At 45.3% G+C, this 22140-nt stretch overlaps 1 long non-coding RNA gene across 1 annotated transcript in view; it reads left to right on the forward strand.

The window, feature by feature from the left end:
• The window catches only part of LOC309662802, a 61406-nt gene that overhangs the window by 29254 nt on the left and 10012 nt on the right, over positions 1-22140 (forward strand). The gene's annotated exons all lie outside the window — the stretch shown is intronic.

Genomic DNA, 22140 nt, shown 5'->3' on the forward strand with positions numbered 1-22140 from the left:
TCCCAGGGTGCTGTGAAGTTGACTTAAGGCCACCCTTCCACTTGCCAGTTTCCCTTTTGGTGTTTGCTTTTTTTTTTTTTTTAATAAATTTATTTATTTATTTATTTATTTTTGGCTCTGTTGGGTCTTTGTTTCTGTGCGAGGGCTTTCTCCAGTTGCGGCGAGCAGGGGCCACTCTTCATCGCGGTGCGCGGGCCTCTCACTGTGGCGGTCTCTCGTTGCGGAGCACGGCTCCAGACGCGCAGGCTCAGTAGTTGTGGCTCATGGGCCCAGTTGCTCCGTGACATGTGGGATCTTCCCGGACCAGGGCTCGAACCCGTGTCCCCTGCATTGGCAGGCAGACTCTCAACCACTGTGCCACCAGGGAAGCCCTGTGTTTGCCTTTAAACACATTTCAAAGATGCATCGGCAACAGAGAGAGGAGAAATGCTTGCCCAAGGTCACAAGTTAGATGAAAGTGCAGTGCAATGATTAAAAGCAAGGGTCAGCAAACTCTAGCTCATGGGCCAAATCCAGTTGCTCACCTGGTTTGGTACTGCCAGAGAACTAAGAGTGGTTTCCACATTTTTAAAGAATTGCAAAGGTAAAAAAAAAAAAAAACAAAAAATAAAGACACAGGTTATATGTGACCACAAAGCCAAAAATAGTTACTTTTTGGCCATTTATTAAAAAATGTTTGCCAGAAAAGATGAAAACTCTAATTTGAAAAGATACATGCACCCCAGTGTTTACAGCAGCACTATGTGCGATGGCCAAGACATGGAAGCAACCTAAATGTCCCTCAACAGATGAATGGATAAAGAAGATGTGGTGTATATATACAATAGAATATTACTCAGCCATAAAGAAGAATGAAATAATGCCATTTGCAGCAACATGGATGGACCTAGAGATTGTCATACTGAGTGAAGTAAGTCAGACAGAGAAAACAAATATCATATGATATCACTTACTTATATGAGAACTCTAAAATATCATGCAAATGAACTTATTTACAAAACAGAAACAGACAGACATAAAAAACAAACTTATGGTTACTGAAGGGGCAAAGCGGGGAGGGATAAATTAGGAGTTTGGGATTAACAGATACACGCTACTATGTATAAAATAGATAAACAAGAAGGACTTACTGTATAGCACAGAGAACTATATTCAGTCTCCTGTAATAACCTATAAGGGAAAAGAATCTGAAAAAGAATATATGTATAAAACTGAATCACTTTGCTGTACACCAGAAACTAATACAATATTATAAATCAACTATAATTTTAAAAGAAAGATGCAGTGAATACCACCACATACAAAAAAAAAAGTTTGCCAACTATGAGTTAAGAGCCAAAGCTCTGGAACCAGACAGAGTTTGAATCCTAGTGAGACCCCTGTCAAGTCACTTAACATCTCTGAGTCTCAGTTTCCTCATCTGTAAAATGAGGATAATGCTTCCAACTTTTCAGGCTTGATGTGAGAATCGAATGAAACTGGGTTTGCAGAGCCCTCCTCACCCAGCCAATATAAAAGCTTACTTATTTCTGTGATTTTTATTTGAGCAAAGCCTCCTGGTACCTCCCAGAGCAGGCTGCTCCCATCCAAGCGGGAGCTACACAGGCATCATTACCCCCTGTGTGTTGATGGCCCCATGGCCTGTCTCCTCACTCTGCTCTCAGCTATAATCAGGCAATCACTTTTGCCCTCGCACCTGATCAAACAAGTTTGCCATTTCGCATTCCGACACTCCATACTTTTCAGACTGTTCTGTGAACCCCATATATTTTCATTAAGAGTTGATAATAAACTCTCACGCTGAAAGTGTTTTCCCAGTTCCTGATTGATGACAGTGCGATAGGGAGCTGAGTGGCTCTGGTTGCCAGCTGGGGTGAGAATCTGCTTGGGGCGATCGCGAGGCCTCTCTCAGCAGCACCTTCCAACACCCATCAACTTCAACGCCGGCCCAGAGCCATCTGGAGACCACCCCTCCTCCGGCGACAGCTGCAGAGGAAACAGCCTGGGTTTTGGGGATCGCTCTCTTTCTCTCTCTCTCTCTCTCTCTCCCTCTCTCCTTTCAGTGCCTCTCTGGAGGCAGAAGATCCAGGCAAAAGGCAAGTTGTGATCATAATTCATAGGGTCTAGAAATTTGGTCCCCTTATTTTCGTACAGTTCAGTGGTAGCAAAGGATGAAAAAATCTGTGGGTTCCATTTTCCTTTCTTTTTTCTTTGTCTGTTCCTTTCTAAAAATTTGGCTCACACTCTGGAGTCTGAATATCTTGCATCCTTGAACACAGGGCAGAGAGTGCCCCTCTGGAGGTCTGGTCCAGGAGCTGAGATGTGGTGGGAGCTGGGAGAAGCTGGAGGGGCCAGGATCCCACCTCTGGGCAAGGAAGTCTTGTGGGGCTAGGCACCTGTTACCCTGTCACAGTGGCACCGCAGCCTAGTGGAAGTAGGATATGGCGTTGCCTGTGAACTCCAGCTCCAGCCCACCTCTCTGTAAGAGGTCAACGCCTTACATTGGATCCTGCACTCACTGTTCCGGGGAATGCAGAGGTAGGAAAGACCTGGGAACTCTTTGGGGAACTCTTCCCATTCCCTAGTGGGAGACAATCATTTTAACAGGAAGTGGGAGGCAAGAGGAAGTGGGTGGCACAGAGAATGTCACGGCCACACGCATTTGATCCAGCATCAAGAATGGTGAAGGTGGCAATTGCCAATTTCTGCTCATATGTGCACAGTAAAGGCTCAGAGAAGCTTTGAGAGGTGAAGAGCTTGGCGACCTCGAGCAGAGGAGACCGTAGTCTGTGAGTGTGGGTGCTTTCCAGCTCTGATTTAGGAGGGGATCGTTTTACTGGGGGAGGAGTGCTTGCTCCCGTGACACCCCGTTGGTGGGGCTCGTGTCATGGAGCTCCACCCCTCCTCCATGAATGGGGTTCCTTGCATCACCCTTACCTCCATCTGAAGGTGAAAAGGACCCTTGAGGGGTCCAGCCTGGTCAGCCCAGCCGAGGGAATGTATTTCTGGCACTGACCTTTGCTAATTGATGACAGCTCTGTGCACAGGCAGCCCAAGGGCATTTAGATGTGGCATGGAGTGATGGAAAGAGGCTGGAATTTGGGTGCCAGTCAGATGCGTCCTCTTCTATCCTTAAACTGAGGTTATTTTTCAAAGAGGCATTTCAGATGCACTGTCTTCCTGTCTCCTGTTAGTTTTCCATTCATTTGTATGCCGAGTCACGTGGCCGTAAGTTGGCTACTAAACAGCCAGACAGCCATCTGCCCTTGCCTTTGCTTTCCACGTGTTCGAGGCGCACGGGGAGGATTTACTGTCCGGTCTCCATAGCAAAGTGCTAGCGCCGCTCCCAGGAAGGACGGCAGTGAACAGAATGAGAATGTTCTACCCAGAAAGAGCATCAAGGACAACAGATCCAGGGGATGGTCCAGAGAGAAGGCAGCAAAGCCCAAAACCAGAGTTTTCTGTCGGAGAGAGCTGCCATTTTGCTGTGGGGAATCCTGATTGGGTTTCCTTCCCTCAGAGGTTCTAAGACCCTAAGGTAGACCCCACCTTTGTTTTACTTGCCCATTAGGCTCCCCTGGGTCACCCTTCCAACGTCCCCTCTACTGAGGGATGGAAGGTGGATGCCAGACAGAAGGGAAGGAGTGAAAAAAGTGAATTTCCTCAACTTCAAAATCAAACAATCCCGCCCAGTCCTCACGTCCTTTCCTTTCCTCTCCCATCCACATTCTTTTCTTCCACAGCCCACTAGAAACATAGCATTCTTTTTCTTGTTCATGTACTCACTGAGATTTTTAAGTGTTTCTACCATCAGGGAGAAGGGATGTCTAATTTCCCCTAAAATGTAAGTGACTGATAGTCCTGCTTCTGAAGCCTTGAACAGAGAGACAGATGTTTGGAACTGTACTCCCAGGGTGTTGATATTCCTGGAGCTGCTTCTGTTGTTTGCAGTAGCAATATTGGAATTAATTGAGAGAGTTGCAAAGGGGAATATTTGCTGGACTCCTTTGCTCCCAGCCAGGCTTATCAATTCCTCCTGTGAAATGTAATAGCGTTTGACTTTTTTTTTTTTTTTTTAACTTTTTTTTTTCCCAATTATTAATTAATTTATTTATGGCTGCGTTGGGTCTTCGTTTCTGTGCGAGGGCTTTCTCTAGTTGCGGCGAGCGGGGGCCACTCTTCATCACGGTGCACGGGCCTCTCACTATCGCGGCCTCTCTTGTTGCAGAGCACAGGCTCCAGACGCACAGGCTCAGTAATTGCGGCTCACGGGCCCAGTTGCTCCGCGGCATGTGGGATCTTCCCAGACCAGGGCTCGAACCCGTGTCCCCTGCATTGGCAGGCAGACTCTCAACCACTGCGCCACCAGGGAAGCCCGCGTTTGACTTTTTGATGCAGAATTAGATTATGCTAAAACATAGAGCATCACAAACCAAAGATGCTTTTATAGAAGGAATGGTGTGGACCACAGTTCTTAACACTCTTTTCTTACGGTTCTCAAATGCATTAAAGCGGACCTCAAATCATCCTCAGGGCTAGTTAAAAGAAAGATTGCCTGGGCTTGAGGATTTGCATTTCTAGCAAATTCCCAGGTCTTGCTAATGCTGGGATTCATGGATCACACTTTGAGAAGCAGAGCATGAAAAACATTGTAAGTTTATCTCAATTTCTTTCCTCAACAAAACCCATTGAGTGTTTTGTTCTCTTAAGGGCTTCTGAAAATATTCCCTGAGGGCATATCTTTTCCTTTCATTAATGTAAGAAATAATATTAATACCAAATTAAACATCTGCATGGCCGATTTCACAGCTGCTTGCCAGCATGTGGCTGCCCTGAGCCTGGCTGGTTTGGGGACATGGCTGGCAAATAGACCCCACTAGCAGGATGACTTCTAGAAGCCTAAGGAAGAGGTGGTGCGCTTGTTCCCTTCTCAGCCATTGCTAGGATGTCCTGAGAATCCTGACATTTTCTCCTTACTATGCCCAAAGCATCTTCTTAGTCTGGCACCGGTTCTAGGGAAGATGGGGTCAATACGAGAGGAAAGAGGATCCAGTTTCTGCCCCAAAGGTTCTGGTGTGGAATTTTCCTATTACAACCAGTTGTTTTCAGGCTACGTTCTGTAAAGCTCAGACTTCCTTAACCAATAAAGGAAAATGCGTCAGCTCAGGTAACTGGAAAGACCAGAGGGAGACTCCCAGCCTCTTTTCAGATGAAATCTCTATCCATCTCTCAGCTCTACTCTGAGAGCACCACACCTGGAGTGCCCACTATGAGCAAAGAATTGCTGTGGGCACTGGGAAAGGGATCCCATTGCCATTCCAAAAGAAACCAGAGAGAAAAAGGAAAGATAATGCTTTGCCTTGTTTATGTTTATCCCTTCATTGAAAATGTTTTTCGCTCCTAATTCCTAACAAAGCCTGTACGTCATTCATTGCCCATAGCCCATGAAGACTTCCTGGACTCTCCTGGCAAGAAGTAAGGACTTTTTCTCGGAATGCCACCAGCACTTTTCTACGGGAGGCCGTGTAGTTATGTTAAATAGCTGGGCTCTGCTGGGCACTGCCTGGGCCCTCTGTCATCCTTGAGCAAATTACTTCAGCGATCTGTGCCTTAGTTTTCTCATCATGAAATGCACATAACGTGTCCACCTCCTGCAGTTGTGAGAGGAATAAAACTAAGAATATTAAAAGTGCTAGGATGGTGTCTGGCACAGAGAAAGCCCTCAGCAAATGTTTCCTTTAGGAATTTACTTTCCTTCTGCATCACTGCCCATTTTCTACTTTGTATTACTATTTCTGGTAGGAGAACCACCACATTCTTCTTTTTACAGGCTGGGCCCCCTTGGCTACAGAAAACGTCCTGACCCACAAATTGTAGATTTTGTTGATGTCATGGTGTCTGATGACTCAGACTTGGTTAGAGAAGCATTTATTGATGGGCACTGCCAATTTGTATCTCCTCCAGTCTCCTCCAACACCTCAATCTCCTTCCGTAACAACTGTCAGCTCATGATGAGCAGCTAAACTTTTTAAAAAAGAGACATCTTAGGTTGGCCTTTTCAGGGTTCATCTTTCCATCCCAAGGCTGCTTGATATGTCATTCTATTTACTGCCAACAATTAAGATTTTAAAATCCTTGAGGAGTCCAAGCATTCTAGTCTTCTTGGTACCTTTTTTAGGTGCTTCCAACTTCCTATATCCATATGTCAAAAATGTGAATTTTTCTATTACATCTCACATTTGATTAAAGGAAAAACCAATGCCTCCTCAAGAATTCATACGCAATGTGGAGAAACTGGAACCATTGTGTACTCTTGGTGGAAATTTAGATCGTACAGATGCTATGGAAAACAATATGGCAATTCCCTGGAAAAATTAAACCTAGATTTACCACATGATGCTGCAATTTCACTTCTGGATATATACCCCAAAGAATTGAAAGCAGGATCTCCAAAAGGTATTTGTACACTCATGTTCATAGCAGCATTATTCCCAATAGTCAAAAGGTGGAAGCGACCCAAGTGTCCATCGACAAATGAATGGATAAAAAATGGGGTATAGACATACAATGAGATATTATTCAGCCTTAGAAAGGAAAGAAATTCTTTTTTTTTTTAAATAAATTATTTATTTATTTATTTAGGGCTGTGTTGGGTCTTCATTGCTGCGCGTGGGCTTTCTCTAGTTGCAGCGAGTGGGAGCTACTCTTCGTTGCAGAGCACAGCTCTAGGCATGTGGGCTTCAATAGTTGTGGCACGTGGGCTCAGTAGTTGTGGCTCACAGGCTCTAGAGCACAGGCTCAGTAGTTGTGGCGCACGGGCTTAGTTGCTCCACGGCATGTGGGATCTTCCCGGACCAGGGCTCGAACCCATGTCCCCTGCATTAGCAGGCAGATTCTTAACCACTGCGCCACCAGGGAAGTCCAAAAGGAAAGAAATTCTAACACATGCTACAACATGGATGAACCTTGAGGGCGTTATGTCACAAAAGGACAAATACTGTATGATACCACTTATATAAGATACCTAGAGTAGTAGTTGCCAGGGGCTGGGAGGAGGGAGCAATGGAGGGTTGTTTAACGAGTATAGAGTTTCAGCTTTGCAAGATGAAAAAGTTCTGGAAATTAGTTGCACAACAATGTGCATATACTGAACACTACTGAAATATATACACTTAATAATGGTTAAGATGGTAAACTTTAGGTGTGTATATTTTACTACAATTAAAATTTTAAAAATCATCCTTTCATCCTGGTTTGAGAAACACTGTCTCAAAAATGAACCTCTTACTCTATGGAAAGCCTTCACTTACTGAATATTGCTGTTAAAGGGAAGTTGCTTACTATAACTGGCAAAGGAAAAATTTTAAAGATTATCATTGAAATGAGAACACAGAATAGTTCTCTACCAAGAGGGTTCTCTACACACTAAGAGAAAACGCAGATTGCAGTGGAGAGAATTCCAAAGCATTTACTGGGGAAAGCAAAGGAAAAGCAAGGCAGGCAATCATGGTATGAAAGGGGTAGCTGCCGGCTGTTAGCATTGGAGATGATAATGGGCTCAACCTGAAAGTCCTTTTTTAGGACTCAGAAAAAAGCAAACGGGCAGAATCAGGAACCTTCTTCCATGAGCACCATTCACTCCAAGCTTGGGTGGTACTGGATTTCGATATGGTGGATTTTAAGCCTCTGTGACATGAGCACGTTACTAAGCTTGAACTGCCCACTGCACCACAGGTCAGTAATCGAGAGACGACTTGTTGGGGCCAGGGATAACAGCTTTATTCAGAAAGCTAGCTAACCAAGAAGATGATGGGCTCGTGCCCCAAAGAACCGTCTTGCCTGAGTTAGAATTCAGGCTCCTTTTACACTAAAAGGGGGAGGAGTAAAGTCAAACACTTCCTGGTTCCCATCAGCCTCCGGAGGGGATGTGTTAATTTCTTCCTGCCTGCAGTCATTCACAGGTGGGCCTGGTCTGGATGTTTCCTGTGAGTTAACAAAGGTATTATTATTATTTTTTTAATAATAAATGACATTTATTGAGCTCTTAGTTTATACCAAAGACTGTTGTAGACATTTCACATGGATTAATTCATTTACTCTTCACAACAGTTCTATGAGTTAGGTCCTCTTACTCTCAGGATCTTTTTAAAATTAGCAACGAGGGTACGGAAGTAGAACAAGAATAAGCAATCTTCCACAGTTTGTGGGCCTGTTCTGTGGTCTGACTGTAGATCCATCCCATTTTGTTGGTCTGACACAGAACACAGTTAGGTACACATTATCAGATGACTTTCAATTCAGTTCCACAATTAATCATCGGCAATTCCTATTATCTGTGGCCAGAATAGACACCCATGGACTATGACACAATGAGAGTAACATATGTAGACTTTCCCGCTAACATTCTATAATAAAGGCAGTGCTTTCTGTAGACATGAGTTACTGCAGATTCCCCTATGGAAATGCCTTTAAAATATAGTGTGCAAGTATGTTAAATTGGTACTGTATTATGGTATTAGTGTTTTTTATCTGTGTGTTTAATTATATAAATAGATTTCCTGAAAGTACAGATTTGATTTTTAAACACAATGGTAAATTAAAGCATTCTACAAATTTTCTTGAGTTTCAGAAGACTTTTTTTTTTTTCTTTTGCTAAAATGAGATTTCAGGACATTAAACAAAGGTATTTTAGCTTAATGCTCATTACCTGGGAAGCAGGGTTCCCAGAGCTGGGCCATTATGTATAATTTAAACTTCTAAGCACTATCCCTTTAGTGATTAACTTGTAATAGAATACAAAATATCCTTTCCTATTACAAACATGCATTATTTTCATACATTTCCTATTTTCCCAACTAGACAGTATTCTTGATGGCTGGATCCACATCTGATTTAAATCAAACAAGGCTCTTCTGTTTAGGTGACAAATTGTGATTTTAAAGCTATGTCAGCATTACATATTGTCAAAGATTCTTCTCAGAATCTATGTGTCGGATAGAACCTGGGGAGCAAATACAGAGAGATGGGAAAGGGAGATGTGTGTGAAGGACTTGGCAAAGGGAGTGGCATTAGTGCTGGAGGCTGCTTTGAGGAACCCTATCTAGGAACAAGGAAGAATGTATTTATTTGGCGACGTAAGTAGTATAAACATGCTTTTCCAGAGGCAGTCCAGAGTATTTTTCACACTAAATTTCTGAAAAGACTAGACTTTCCTTAAAACGCAGGCAACAAAGAGGATTGCCAACATGCAATCTGTCATGTCCTCTCTTTCATCTTGGTCAGCAGGACTCAGTGTTTGTCAGGCACCCAGGTGTGTCACGAACCTGGGCACCCTTAATGTAGTCTGGCTTCTGCACCTGTTCTGAGGTGCCTCTGACACTGCTCTCGTCAATGTCCCAGTAAACTTCTAGTAACAAAATCCTATGGACATCTTAATACCTTAGCCCAGGGGTTGGCAAACTTCTTCCATAATGGGCCAGAGAGTAAATAGTCTAGGCTTGTGGGCCGTATGGTTTCTGTTGCATGTACGCAATTCTGCTGTTATAGTGTGAAAGCAGCCGTAGATAATACGTAACCAAATGAGCACGGCTGTGTTCCAATCAAACTTTATGGACATTGAATTTCATATAATTTTCACATGTTATAAAATATTCTTCTTTTAATTTTTTCAAAGCCTTTAAAAATATGAAAGCCTTTCTTAGCTTGTGGGCCATATAGAAACAGGTGGTGGGCTGGATTTGGCCCGCAGGCCACAGTGTTAAAGCTCCCCAGCTCATTCTATGTGCAGCCAAGGTTGAGAACCCCTAGCCTATACTTTGAGTTTCTTGAACCGTCGACCTCATTCATCATTGTATCCCCATACGGTATGCAGGTGCTCGATGAAGGTTGAATGAGTTTATCTTTGTGGATCCCCTGTATCTCCTTGCTGATGGGTATTTGCTGAAATGGTTAATGAACTAAGATATCTAAGGAGCAGGCCAGGTTACGACTGACTGAAGATGAGGGAAAGAGCAGCAACAGGTCCTGCTGGGATTCAGGGCAGGCAGGGGACCTGTGGGGGCTGTGATGGCCACGGAGGTGCGCCTGCCATTCCAGCCTCTGTTCAGGAGAACCTTCTGCGGGGAGGGTAGCTGGTAGATAGTCATCAGCTGCTGTACTTTCAGATTCATGCTGAGGCCATGTTTGCCCCAGGCTACTTCTGTCGACTGAAAAAAAAAAAAAAAAAGCACAACCTAAAAGTTGAGAGTTATGTTTTATTTGGAAGAAGAACTGAGGACTTAAACCCAGGACAACCATCTTGGAGAACTATGAGTGACCACTCCAAAGAGGCAAGGGGGGAACCAGGATATGTGTAGGAGTTTTTGCAACAAAACATCGGGTAGTTGGAACATCAAAAGATTACCGTTAATCAAAGAAAACCAGACATCTCAAGTTAATGAACCGAGCGCTTTTCTATGTAAGGGAAGGTGCGAAATCTGGGCTCACTGAAATCACTCCTTTGATGTGCACCTCAGCTCTTGGGGACCAGTATCCTGTGCTTTCTCATCCTGAGTCTCCCCAGGGTGCACCGTCGGGGGTGGCTACAGCAGCTGACCGCTAGATGGCGGGCATCCTGTTTCCATCCTGAGTTCCCTCAAGGCTCAACATTGGGGTGGCTGTAATGTGGTGGCTTGATGGCTGCAGCATCCTTTGTTTACTGATACGGCAGGTGGCATTTTAGTTCTCACTCCCAGCCACGGCACTTGAGCATGACAGGGGCCCCAGAGCTGGGCCGCTCCTGCCCAGCACAGGACCCTTCTGGTGGCAGTCTTTGCCCCAGGGCTCTGCACCAGCCTGGCTGAGGTGTGCTCAGAACTGCACCAGAGTGCGATGATCCTTCCACCCTGTCCTGCCTTCCCTCTTGCTGTTTACAGGTGTCACACTTGCATCATGGTCTGAAGGCATCTCCAGCTATACCTGCCCCCTCTCTCCTTTATCCTTCATAAGCTTTTCCTTCAATAAATCTCTTCCCAGAGGACCCGGACTGATGTCAGGGAGGAGACTGTGAGAAGTAGATATATCTCATTTTATTTCAAGTTTGGGATTTCTTTCTTTCTTTCTTTCTTTCTTTCTTTCTTTCTTTCTTTCTTTCTTTCTTTCTTTCTTTCTTTCTTTCTTCCTTTCTTCCTTCCTTCCTTCCTTCCTTTCTTTCTTTTCTTTTCTTTCTTTCTTTTCTTTCTCTTTCTCTTTTCTCTTCCTTCCTTCCTTCCTTCCTTTCTTTCTTTCTTTCTTTCTTTCTTTCTTTCTTTCTTTCTTTCCTTTCCTTTCCTTTCCTTTCCTTTCCTTTCCTTTCCTTTCCTTTCCTTTCCTTCCTTCCTTCCTTCCTTCCTTTCCTTCCTTTCCTTCCTTTCTTTCCTCTCTCTCTCTCTCTCCCTCCCTCCCTCCCTCTCTCTCTCTCTCTTTCTTTCTTTCTTTTTCTGTCCTCTCCTTATTTCTCTGAGGATAGAATCAACAGGGTTGGCAAATGGCTATGCTGATTTTAATGGAATTGATGAGAGAATTGCAGTCAAGTGTGACATTTCTTCCTGAGCTGGCGCGTATTCTTGGCTAGAGGCTGGTAATTCCTTAGGGAACTTTTATGTTGAACTCATAGCTTCAAATCAGAATTAATCCTTGTTCCATTCATTTGTGCTGAAAGGCCATATCCTTGAGACAGCTGGGAAACCTTCGGGTGGGAGGCCCCGGAGCTGTGCGAGTGTGGCCATCTCAAGACCGACTCCAACCAGGACTGGGACCAGGGAACGAGAAGCAGGGTGGGCCGGGCAGAGTGGAACGGCCCCAGCTTTTGTCTGTCTTCCTTGTCATTCTGTAGAACCTACTGGAGAATAGATACTAGATTTAAAGTTCATCTCTGGGGAAAAATGATGGGCAGCAACCAGACAAAAGCATCAGAACTCTGCCAAGCACCTGAGGTCTGGTGCTAGACTTCCATCCCCAGAGAGCACTAGTGGGGGCACACCGGGCCTGAGGGAATTCAGGAGAAGGGCCAGTGGGAACAAGTAGCCTCATACAGGCTGGAGATGAGAGAGGCCACAGCCCCAGTGCTGAGCAATGAGCAGAGCAATGAGCTGTTTCCAGCTTCTACTCCCCAGTGGGGTGCGGGCTCCTAGGATGGCTCTTAGGAGCCCTCAGTTAAGGTTCTGGGCTGCTGGAGCTTGCAGACGCCATTGTGTGTGTGTGTTTTTAACAATTTTTTAAAAAATTGAAGTCTAGTTGATTTACAATGTCCATGTGAATTTCTGCTGTATAGCAAAGTGATTCAGTTATACTACGTATATATACATGCTTTTTTAATAATCTCTTCCATTGTGGTTTATCATAGGATACTGAATATAGTTCCCTGTGTTATAGAGTAGGACCTTGTTGTTTATCCATTCCATACATATTAGCTTACATCTGCTAATCCCAACCTCTCACTCCATCCCCCCCCAACCCCCTCCCCCTTGCCGATCACAAGTCTGCTGTCTATGTCAGTGAGTCTGTTTCTGTCTCGTAGATGAGTTCATTTGTGTGCATCTGCCACTGTTAAGCATTGTGGTGAGTCGGTCCAGGGTGAAAGGAGCTGGCTGGGTCTGGCACGTGACCATCGGATTGGCAGAGTTGAATGGGCCAGGGGCCATCCCCAGCTCCTGGCTTATGTGATGTGCACCCCCTAGAAACCCCAGGAGATGAGAGCCTCTTCTCTGACAGTTTCAGTCCAAGGTCGAGGAAGGGTGAATCCTGTGCTCACAGCTGTGTCAGAGAGACCCTGGGTGGGCGGGGCTCTTTAGCAAGGAAGTGGGAGTAAGGTTTCCAGAAGGGGGAGAGGAAACAAAGCTACCACTCTGCTCTCCAGGTAAAAGGCAGCAGGTCAAAGGCCGAGGCTTCAGATGCGATCAGAACACACACAGATTTGGGAGGTAGGTGTCCAAAGTTCAGGTAAACAGTCAGGAATGAAAAAGCCTGTGGGAAGAATAGCTCATATCGAAGTCATAATCGCGAGCACGTACTGAGTGCTGTGTCAGCCAGGACCCTTTCACTCACAAATAACAAAAAAAATCTTACTCAACAAGTTTAAACAATAGAACGGCTGAAGGTAGAAAGGCTCCAGGCTGCTTCAGCCGGCAGCTTGCTGGACTCTTCCAGGACCAGGGTCTGTCTGCCTACCACTTTGCTATCTGGGCCTTTCACTCTGCCCAGGCTGGGCCCCTCCTGGTCGCAGGGTGGCTGCAGTGGCTGTGTCACTACTGGCTTCCCCTTGAGTCCCTCCTCTTTTGAAAGTGGTGGTAAAATGCACATAACATAGAATTTACCATATGAACTTTTTTTTTTCTTTTTTGTTGCTTTTTGTTTGTTTGTTTTTAGATTTTTTTAAATTTGAAGTATAGTTGATTTACAATGTCGTGTTAGTTTCAGATGGGCAGTGATTCAGTGTATGTATGTGTATATATATATATATATATATATTATATATATATATATTCTTTTCCAGATTCTTTTCCCTTATAGGTTATTACAAAAATTGAGTAGAGTTCCCTGTGCTGTACAGTAGGTCCTTGTTGGTTATCTGTTTTAAATATAGTAGTGTGTGTATGAACCATTTTTAAGTGCACAGTTCAGTGGTATGAAGTACATTCACAGTGCTGTACAACCGTCACCACCATCCATCTCCAGAACTCTTTTCATCTTGTAAATCTGAAAATCTGTCCCCATTAAACAATAATGCTCCATCCCCTCCCTCCCCGCCGCCCCGGCACCCACCATTCTACTTTCTGTCTCAGTGATTTTAACTACTCTTGGTGCTCATATTAAGTGGAATAACACAGTGTTTGTCTTCTTGTTCTATCGGGTTTTTAAAAAAATTTATTTATTTTATTTCTTTATTTTTGGCTGCATTGGGTCTTCGTTGCTGCGTACAGGCTTTCTCTAGTTGCGGCGAGCGGGGGCTACTCTTCGTTGCGGTGCGCGGGCTTCTCATTGCGGTGGCTTCTCTTGTTGCAGAGCACAGGCTCCAGGCGAACGGGCTTCAGTAGTTGTGGCTCACAGGATCTAGAGCGCAGGCTCAGTAGTTGTGGCGCACAGGCATAGTTGCTCCGTGGCATGTGGGATCTTCCCGGACCAGGTCTCGAACCCATGTCCCCTGCAATGGCAGGCGGATTCTTAACCACTGTGCCACCAGGGAAGCCCTGTTCTGTTTTTGTATGACCCATGAGTTAAGAATGCTTTTTACATTTGTAAATGGTTACATTTTAAATGGTTATGTAAGTACCTACATAATATCCTCAATTTTGCCTTTTGGCTTGCAAAGCCTAAAATATTTACTATCTACTCTTTACAGGCCAATCCCTGGGCTAGTTCCATGGTTTGCCAACTATTTTCTGGTGCCAGCCTATCTCTGGTAGTGATGGAAGGGGGAAGGGAGGGTGGTGAGGGCCCAGAGGGGTTCATCTCCTTTGCATAATGGGGTCCACATCAGCTTCACTGGGAGACAGTGGTCCCAGCCAGAACCTTGGAAAACATCTGAACTAGATGTTTATAAAGTTTCTCACAGATCTAACCTCCCAAAGTCCTCCCTTTCCAGAAAATTCAACTCTGAGAATAAGAGTCAAAGTTCATTTGAAGACTCTTTAGTAATATGATGTTAAAAGAAATTGAAGTAATATACAAAATGGAGCCAATATTAATTCTGTAAAAATAGGAAGAAAAATCTTTTTAAGGTGAAAAGGATTGGAACATGCCACCCCCAAAATATTTCTCAAAAGAATTATTTTGAGCTGAAGGCGTTTGAGTTCCTAAAATCCCTTATCTGCCTAAAAGCAGAACTTCCCAAAAGAACTCAATTGTCATAAATTCCCCCCCAGGAAGCAAGCCTAATCTCTTCTCAGAGAGAACTGGCCACCACACTGGGACAAACACTGTCACAACACTATCAAATCTCCCACCTATTCTCCTAAGGGCCCATTTATCTTTCAAAAAAACCCCACAAAAACAACCATTTGTGTTTCCCTAAGTGCCCTTTCTCCTCACCCCCTTTTTTTTTTTATATTGAGTGTTACTTTAATTAATTAATTAATTTATTTATTTTTGGCTGTGTTGGGTCTTCGTTTCTGTGCGAGGGCTTTCTCTAGTTGTGGCATGCGGGGGCCACTCTTCATCGCGGTGCGCGGGCCTCTCACTGTCGCGGCCTCTCTTGTTGAGGAGCACAGGCTCCAGACGCGCAGGCTCAGTAGTTGTGGCTCACGGGCCCAGTTGCTCCACGGCATGTGGGATCTTCCCAGACCAGGGCTCGAACCCGTGTCCCCTGCATTGGCAGGCAGACTCTCAACCACTGCGCCACCAGGGAAGCCCCTCACCCCTTCTTAGAAGTCATTTGTTCTCCCAGAAGTATCCCTCTGTCCCTCCCATTTCCTTTTTAGATGACTTTGTAGGGGGGGAAAATATCTTTTTCCTCTACCCTCCTAAATTCTCAGCCGGAGCCCCTGTAACAAAAGACAGATTGACAAGGGAAAAGCCTCCAAAGTTATTTAATATAAGTTTTACATGACGTGGGACACTTCATAAGGAAGTGGGACTGGAGGAAGTGGTTAAACTCGAGCATTTCTGGATTTGTTGAAGAGTAGGAAGTTGTGGAAAATGTGATAGGACCATAAAGGGTATGAGATAAGTGTAGTAAACTGGGGGAAGTGGCAGGCCCTGTTGGTTCAGATTCCTCTCCTGGGTCTTAGAGACGAGGATGTTCCTTTACTCTGTATGGGGAGAACACCTCTCACCTTACAGCTTTATGACCTGCTTTAGGGGAAGGTCAGAAAGTCTTCCCACACCTACCTTTTCTCAAAGTCCTTCAGCTTAAAATATTCAGTATGCCAAGGTGCCATATTTTGGGGTAGCATGCCTGAACCCCATCAGTATATAAACTCAAATCTCGTTGCTCATTTGTGTATTCACTTCCTTCTGTGATGCCCCTATGCATGTAAAATTCAAAATTAATAAATTCATACGCCTTTTCTGGTGTCTGGTATCAGTTGAATTTCTTTGTCTGGTGTCAGTTTAATTCACAGGCCCCCAGGAACAGAACTTAAGAGGGTAGGGGGAAAATTTTCTGTTCCTTACAGAAGCAAAGTGTATGCTAAAATATCCTCCTTGGCTATTTTACCTTCAAAATATACCTTGGAGGTATTTTGAAAATTCTCTTAGGGCAAAAATCATGTTTTGAGGAAAATCTTGAAAATTGCAAAGTATCTTTAAAGAGAATTGGACCATAGGGTAAAGTAGTGGTGTAGACCCTCATGCGACGCCCCACCACGGTGGCTGGGCTCTGCATCTGTGGGCTCTGGGAAGGGCTGGCAGAGTCCAGGAAGTGGGGATAAGGTTCGGATAAGGCTCCTCCCTGCTAAGAGGTGACAAAATTTCACTTTTAAAAAGAAAATGGATTTTCAGGTCCCACGGATTTTTTGTCCCCCTTAAGAGCAAAACTTTCACCTTAGAATCTCTTTCATGTGATTTATTCATTGACCTTCCTGAAATTCCTGACTCCTTTAGTAGGCTGCCAAGCCCACCACCGTTCATCTTCAACTTCTCCGCATAACGGTCTCACGTACAGTGGATGAACACACCCAGGGAGCTGGCTCGGGCTGTCCTCTTGACTTCTGTCTGCAGTGGGGCCCATTTGTGAGCTGCCAGGTAATGGAAGGGCTGGAGGGAGTCCTCCCGACTGTAAAACCCAGGCCTTCAAACACTTGAATGGCAGCGGCTGGACTCTCTTATCGGAGCAGCGGCATTATCCCAGTAGCTCCTCACGATAAACTTTTGTACCAAATTAATTAAAGAAAGGCTTGATAATTCCATTCCAAGGCAATTCCAAAGAAAGTAATTTCAGATACATAATGCACAATGGACTTTTCCACTTAACTTGCAAATGAAACACTCAGGATATTTAGTACCATTCACGTTAATCAGCCAAACCATCAGATACTCGGGCAGAAGAGGCCAACTTTGCCAGGAGGGTGGGGAAGAAGGTCTGTGTGCAGCAGGGTGGTCATTAGACTATTCAAATCGGAGATGAGAAGCTACAGGGCCGCTCACCAACCTGCTGGAAAAAGGAGCCCTTTTAGAAAAGAATATGGTGAGAGCTGCTGTAAAAGAAAAATTATTCACTGGACACTTACTAAAATGGTGAAAAAGACCTTATTCATTATGAGTCAACTCTGTTGCAATAGGGGAGAAAGATGGGGCTCAACTCTGAGCACAGCAAAGAGAGCCAGGGGTCTGTAGCCAGCGAGCAGAATCCTGAGGGCATCAGTGAATGGAAAATTACTAAGTGGGGACATCAAGGGTGGGGGACTTTCTTGCTAAATTGACTTAACAGGATTCTTGCTGAAGAAGGCCAAGAACATAGGCATCAAGAGTGGAGATGAAGAACTTGATCAGACATCAAGTGTTGGGAGATGACTTAGAAAGATTCTTGCTAAAACTAGACTCTCCAAGGCAGGACACAGAGCCAGGGTGGAGGCCTGGCGGAGAAGAGGGCTCAGAGGAGCCTAAGTAAGTTTGTTCAAGAAGAGTTTTGTCCTGAGACGATATGGCTGAATCTCAAAAGCATTATGTTAAGTGAATTGACGTCAGAGACAAAAGACTAAATACTATAGGATTCTATTTATGTTATATTCTAGAAGAGGCAAAACTATTGGGATAGAAAACAAAATCAGTGGTTGCCTGGGGATGGGTTAAGGGTGTGATTGACCCCAAAGGGGAGTAAAGGAACTTTATGGAGAAAAAAAAAAAGGTGAGTCTTTGTCATTGCTCTTCAGCTACTTTGTGATGGGGTAATAGAAAGTGGGTTCATGAAGAAATTGGAAGGCAAACATTAGGTCCTGGGAAGAATTTTCAGTAAAGGTCATCATGTGTGAGAAGAAGGGAACTAGGAAGACCATAGAAGCTTCACCTCCTGGGCAGCCTATCAAACTCGACAGCCTTCTCTGCCTGTGTGGGCTGGTGTGGCCCTGCCCACAGACGTCTAAGCTCTCACATCCCAACAGATCTGGGCTCAGGGCTTCCGGTCGCTTATTATAAGGCATGGTCTGCAATAAGCTGTGCCTCCAGTTACTTTGCTCATCACAGGGGGCGGCTGGCTGAGCTGCCCTTGGCTGCCATGCAAGCCGGAAGCATATGAAAGCTACAGGGAAAGGCAGGGGCCTGACCCCAGGTTTTCCTAACACTAGCTTTTCACAGCAGTGCTTCCCCGTGTCTGGCTCCGTCCTTTCTCTTTAATTTTGCAAATCTCTTCTGCCCTGTTTCTCTGCCATTTATCCAACTACCTAGTTCTTTCTTCCTGAGTCTAGCTTATTCAATTTATCTTTGCTGGTCCAGTATCAGACTGCCAATACTTTGGTAAATATGTGTCTGAAGCCCCATAAGCTCTAAAACTCGGATGTGTTCCCTCTCAGAAGCCCACGGATGCCCTCTGTCCTATTCTTACAATTCCCTCATCAATAAGGCACAGGAAGGGCGTTAAGTGATGAATGTGCCCTGCTGAAATTCGATTCTGACCTGGAGAGATGCCACAGGGGCCAGGTCCCATGAAGTTAAGTGGAGGGCAAGTGAAGTCACCTCTTTAACCTGGCTCTGAGAACCTGGGACCCAGAGCTTTGGGGTTGGGACCTCTGCTGTCATGGGAGGCTGTTGTGATGTGTTATTAATAGGCTAAGGGTCAGACTACAAACCTACATGGGAAGTGGGCCTGATTTGCTTCTCACAGGCATTGGTGTAGCCTCCGGCAGCAGTGGTGGGGAAGTGAGAGCAACAGACGCTCCAGCATCTCCAGAGCAGCTTTTGGTTCCCTAAATCCACCAGGGGAGACCCATGCACAGCTCTGGTCTGAAATCATTATTTCACGATTATTCATAGCTCTCTAAACCCCTGGCTTGGAATTTTCCTGGTAAAGGCGAATTCCCCTTTCTGTTTAGGGATTTCATTATTCAACACTCTAGCCTTCCTCCCCACTCCCCCTCTCACCCTGAACCTTTCAGAGAATGGAGGATAGTTCTTCCTGGGAGAAGATGTGGGAGCTGCTTCAGCCCAGGTCTGCAGGCGGCTCTAGCCCATTTGGCTCCCTCTGTTTGCTGCAGTTTTGACTTAATGCCACGAAGGGGGAGAGGTGCTGAGAAGGCTGGAGGCAGCGCAGCCTTGTTGCTCTTCTCGGCCTGAGTAGCTGCTCGTTGTACAGACTTTCATGACCACATCAACTGATTCCACAGAAGGCTTTGATTCACCCCATCTTGCTTCCTTCTAATTTCCTTGTTGGAATGCTGGCTGAATGCTCCTGTCATTCATGAGATTGGCTTCCAACACAGCACTTCGCATGTTCTCTGGCCTGAGTACTTGGCCTTTGTGTTAACTCCAGTTACCACCTCCTTCACCTCCTTTTGTAAGACTAGCTTTCTTCACGACGGTCATCACAGGGGCATCTTTTACACTCTTCCTTCATCTTCCAACTTCTCCACCATGATTGGACGATGGACCCCCTACTGGGTGGCACAGCCATATTTCCCATGTAATAATAATATTAAACTTTCCCCATTAGTCACTGAGTCACGTCCAATGTTGTGATATGAAGTATTCACAAAGATATGAAGTATCGTGATAAAGAATTGAAGCTAGATGGCTACAGTGTAGAATCAACTCTTGGTGTCCTCATGTACACAGGACACATCTGTGGTCACACTTCAGTCCAGAGCGAGACACAGATGAAGAAATGGGTTGAGGCTGGGGGTGCCTGGGGAAGGGGGTCCTCAGAAAATACTCTTACTTATCAGCAACTTCAGAGATAAAGATGATGCAGAATTCAAGGCTCTTAGATGCTAATTTCTTCTCAAACTCGGGCAAGAGTTCAAAGACTATTTGGTAGCTAGGAACGTCCCTATCTACAAACACTTGGTGCTGGCATCCTAGAGGTCAGCCTAAGTGGCATACCTGTTGCAAATTTAGAAATGTGTGGGTATGTTTGGCAAGTCCAGTGGGATTTCATTTATACAAAAGATGGAAGGGCCTTATGGGAAAGAACCTTTCTGAAGGGAGAGAGAGGACCAGCAATCAGACTAGGACTAAGGACAGTGGGTTAAGGAGGAAGGAAAGGTAGTTTTTTTTTTTTTTTTTTTGGATAACAGCTTTATTGAGATGTAATTCACATACTTTACAGTTCACTCATTTAAAGTTACAATTCAATGTGGGACTTCCCTGGTAACGCACTGGTTAAGAATCCGCCTGCCGATGCAGGGGACATGGGTCTGAGCCCTGGTCCGGGAAGATCCCACATGCCACGGAGCAACTAAGCCTGCGTGTCACAAGTACTGAGACTGCGCTCCAGAGCCTGCGAGCCACGACTACTGAGCCCACGTGCCACAACTACTGAAGCCCGCGCGCCTAGAACCCGTGCTCCGCAACGAAGAGTAGCCCCCGCTCGCCGCAACTAGAGAAAGCCCAGGCGCAGCAGCAAAGACCCAGCACAGCCAAAAATAAATGAATAAATTTTAAAAAAGAATGCTTTAAAGTTACAATTCAATGGTTTTTGTTTTATTCACAGAGTTGCATAACCATCACCACAATGAAATTTAGAAAGTTTTCATCACCCCCAAAAGAAAGCGTGTACCCTTTAGCCATCACCCTACAACCTGTCCTGTTCCCATAGCACTAGCAAACACAATCTACTTTCAGTCTCTATGAATTTACCTATTCAGGACATTTCATATAAATGCAGTCAGACACTATGTGACCTTTTGTGTCTAGTAGCTTTCATTTATCATAATGTTTTCAAGATTCATCCACGTTATAGTAAATATCCCCATTTCACTGCTTTTCACAGCTGAATAATAATCCATTGTTTGAATATACCACAGTTCATTTATCCATTCATCCATTGATTGGCTCACCACGGGTTCTTTCTACTTTTTTGGCTTTACGAATAAGCGGCTATAAACCTTAAGGTACAAATTTTTGTGTGGACGTATGTTTTTATTTCTCTTGGTATATACTTAGGAGAGGAACTGCGGGATCATATGATATCCGGGAGGAAGAATTTCGAGTAGAGCATGGTACATGCCTCTCAGATTGTTCTCCCACTTCCCTCTCTTAGATTCCTGCTGAATCCTAGAAAGAGGAAGTCAAATAAAAGGAAACAGAAAGTCGTAGCACTGTAGTCTCTGCAAGCTGTGGTAAGCACAGGTGCCGTGAGCCGTGGACTTGTGTCTCGGGTGGAGGTCACTGTCTAGAGGTGGCTGGGACGTGAAGAAGTGGCCAGGGACCTCCAGCACCAGCAGGCAATGTTGCTTATGTAGTGTGTCAGGCCAGTTTATCCCAGAGGGGCAGCCGGGAAGCATGGAGCCCTAGGAGGCCAGCGGCGGGTGAGGAGGAGATGGAGATGCCGGGAGTGGCTCCAAGGACAGTGCAGGCCCATACGCGAGACACCCCCATGGGGTTTCCCAAAAATGGGGGAGGAAGATGAGTGGACAGAAGTTCTCCGAGGAGAAGGAGAGAGTCTGTAGGCTCCATGAGTGTCATTCTACAGCAGAACCCTGTGTGTGTATGTGTCGGGGGCTGTTCTTAGAGGAAGGGCAGGTTCTAGGCATAGGGCTTGCAGCATGGGTGAAGGCTGCAGTGCCTCTGGCAGGCCTAGAAGAACCACCAGAACTGGAGGGGCCATGGGAACCAGGACAGTCTCCATGGTAATCTTCATCATCATATCCGGTCTCCCACCCTCCCCTTCCACGTTTTGACAATGTGTAAGTCCCCGAAACCTAGACATCTTTCTAGCATCGGGTAGAGTCCTCAGAATGACAGAGGCAGAATTTCTCAGCAGTCTTTTTTTTTTTTTTAATTAAAAAAAAAAATTGGGGCTTCCCTGGTGGCGCAGTGGTTGAGAGTCTGCCTGCCAATGCAGGGGACACGGGTTCGAGCCCTGGTCTGGGAGGATCCCACATGCCGCGGAGCAGCTGGGCCCGTGAGCCACAACTACTGAGCCTGCGCGTCTGGAGCCTGTGCTCCGCAACAAGAGAGGCCGCGACGGTGAGAGGCCCGCGCACCGCGATGAAGAGTGGCCCCCGCTTGCCACAACTAGAGAAAGCCCTCGCA

This window comes from Balaenoptera physalus, assembly GCF_965194825.1.
Source record: "Balaenoptera physalus genome assembly, chromosome: 6".
Lineage (NCBI taxonomy): Eukaryota > Metazoa > Chordata > Mammalia > Artiodactyla > Balaenopteridae > Balaenoptera > Balaenoptera physalus.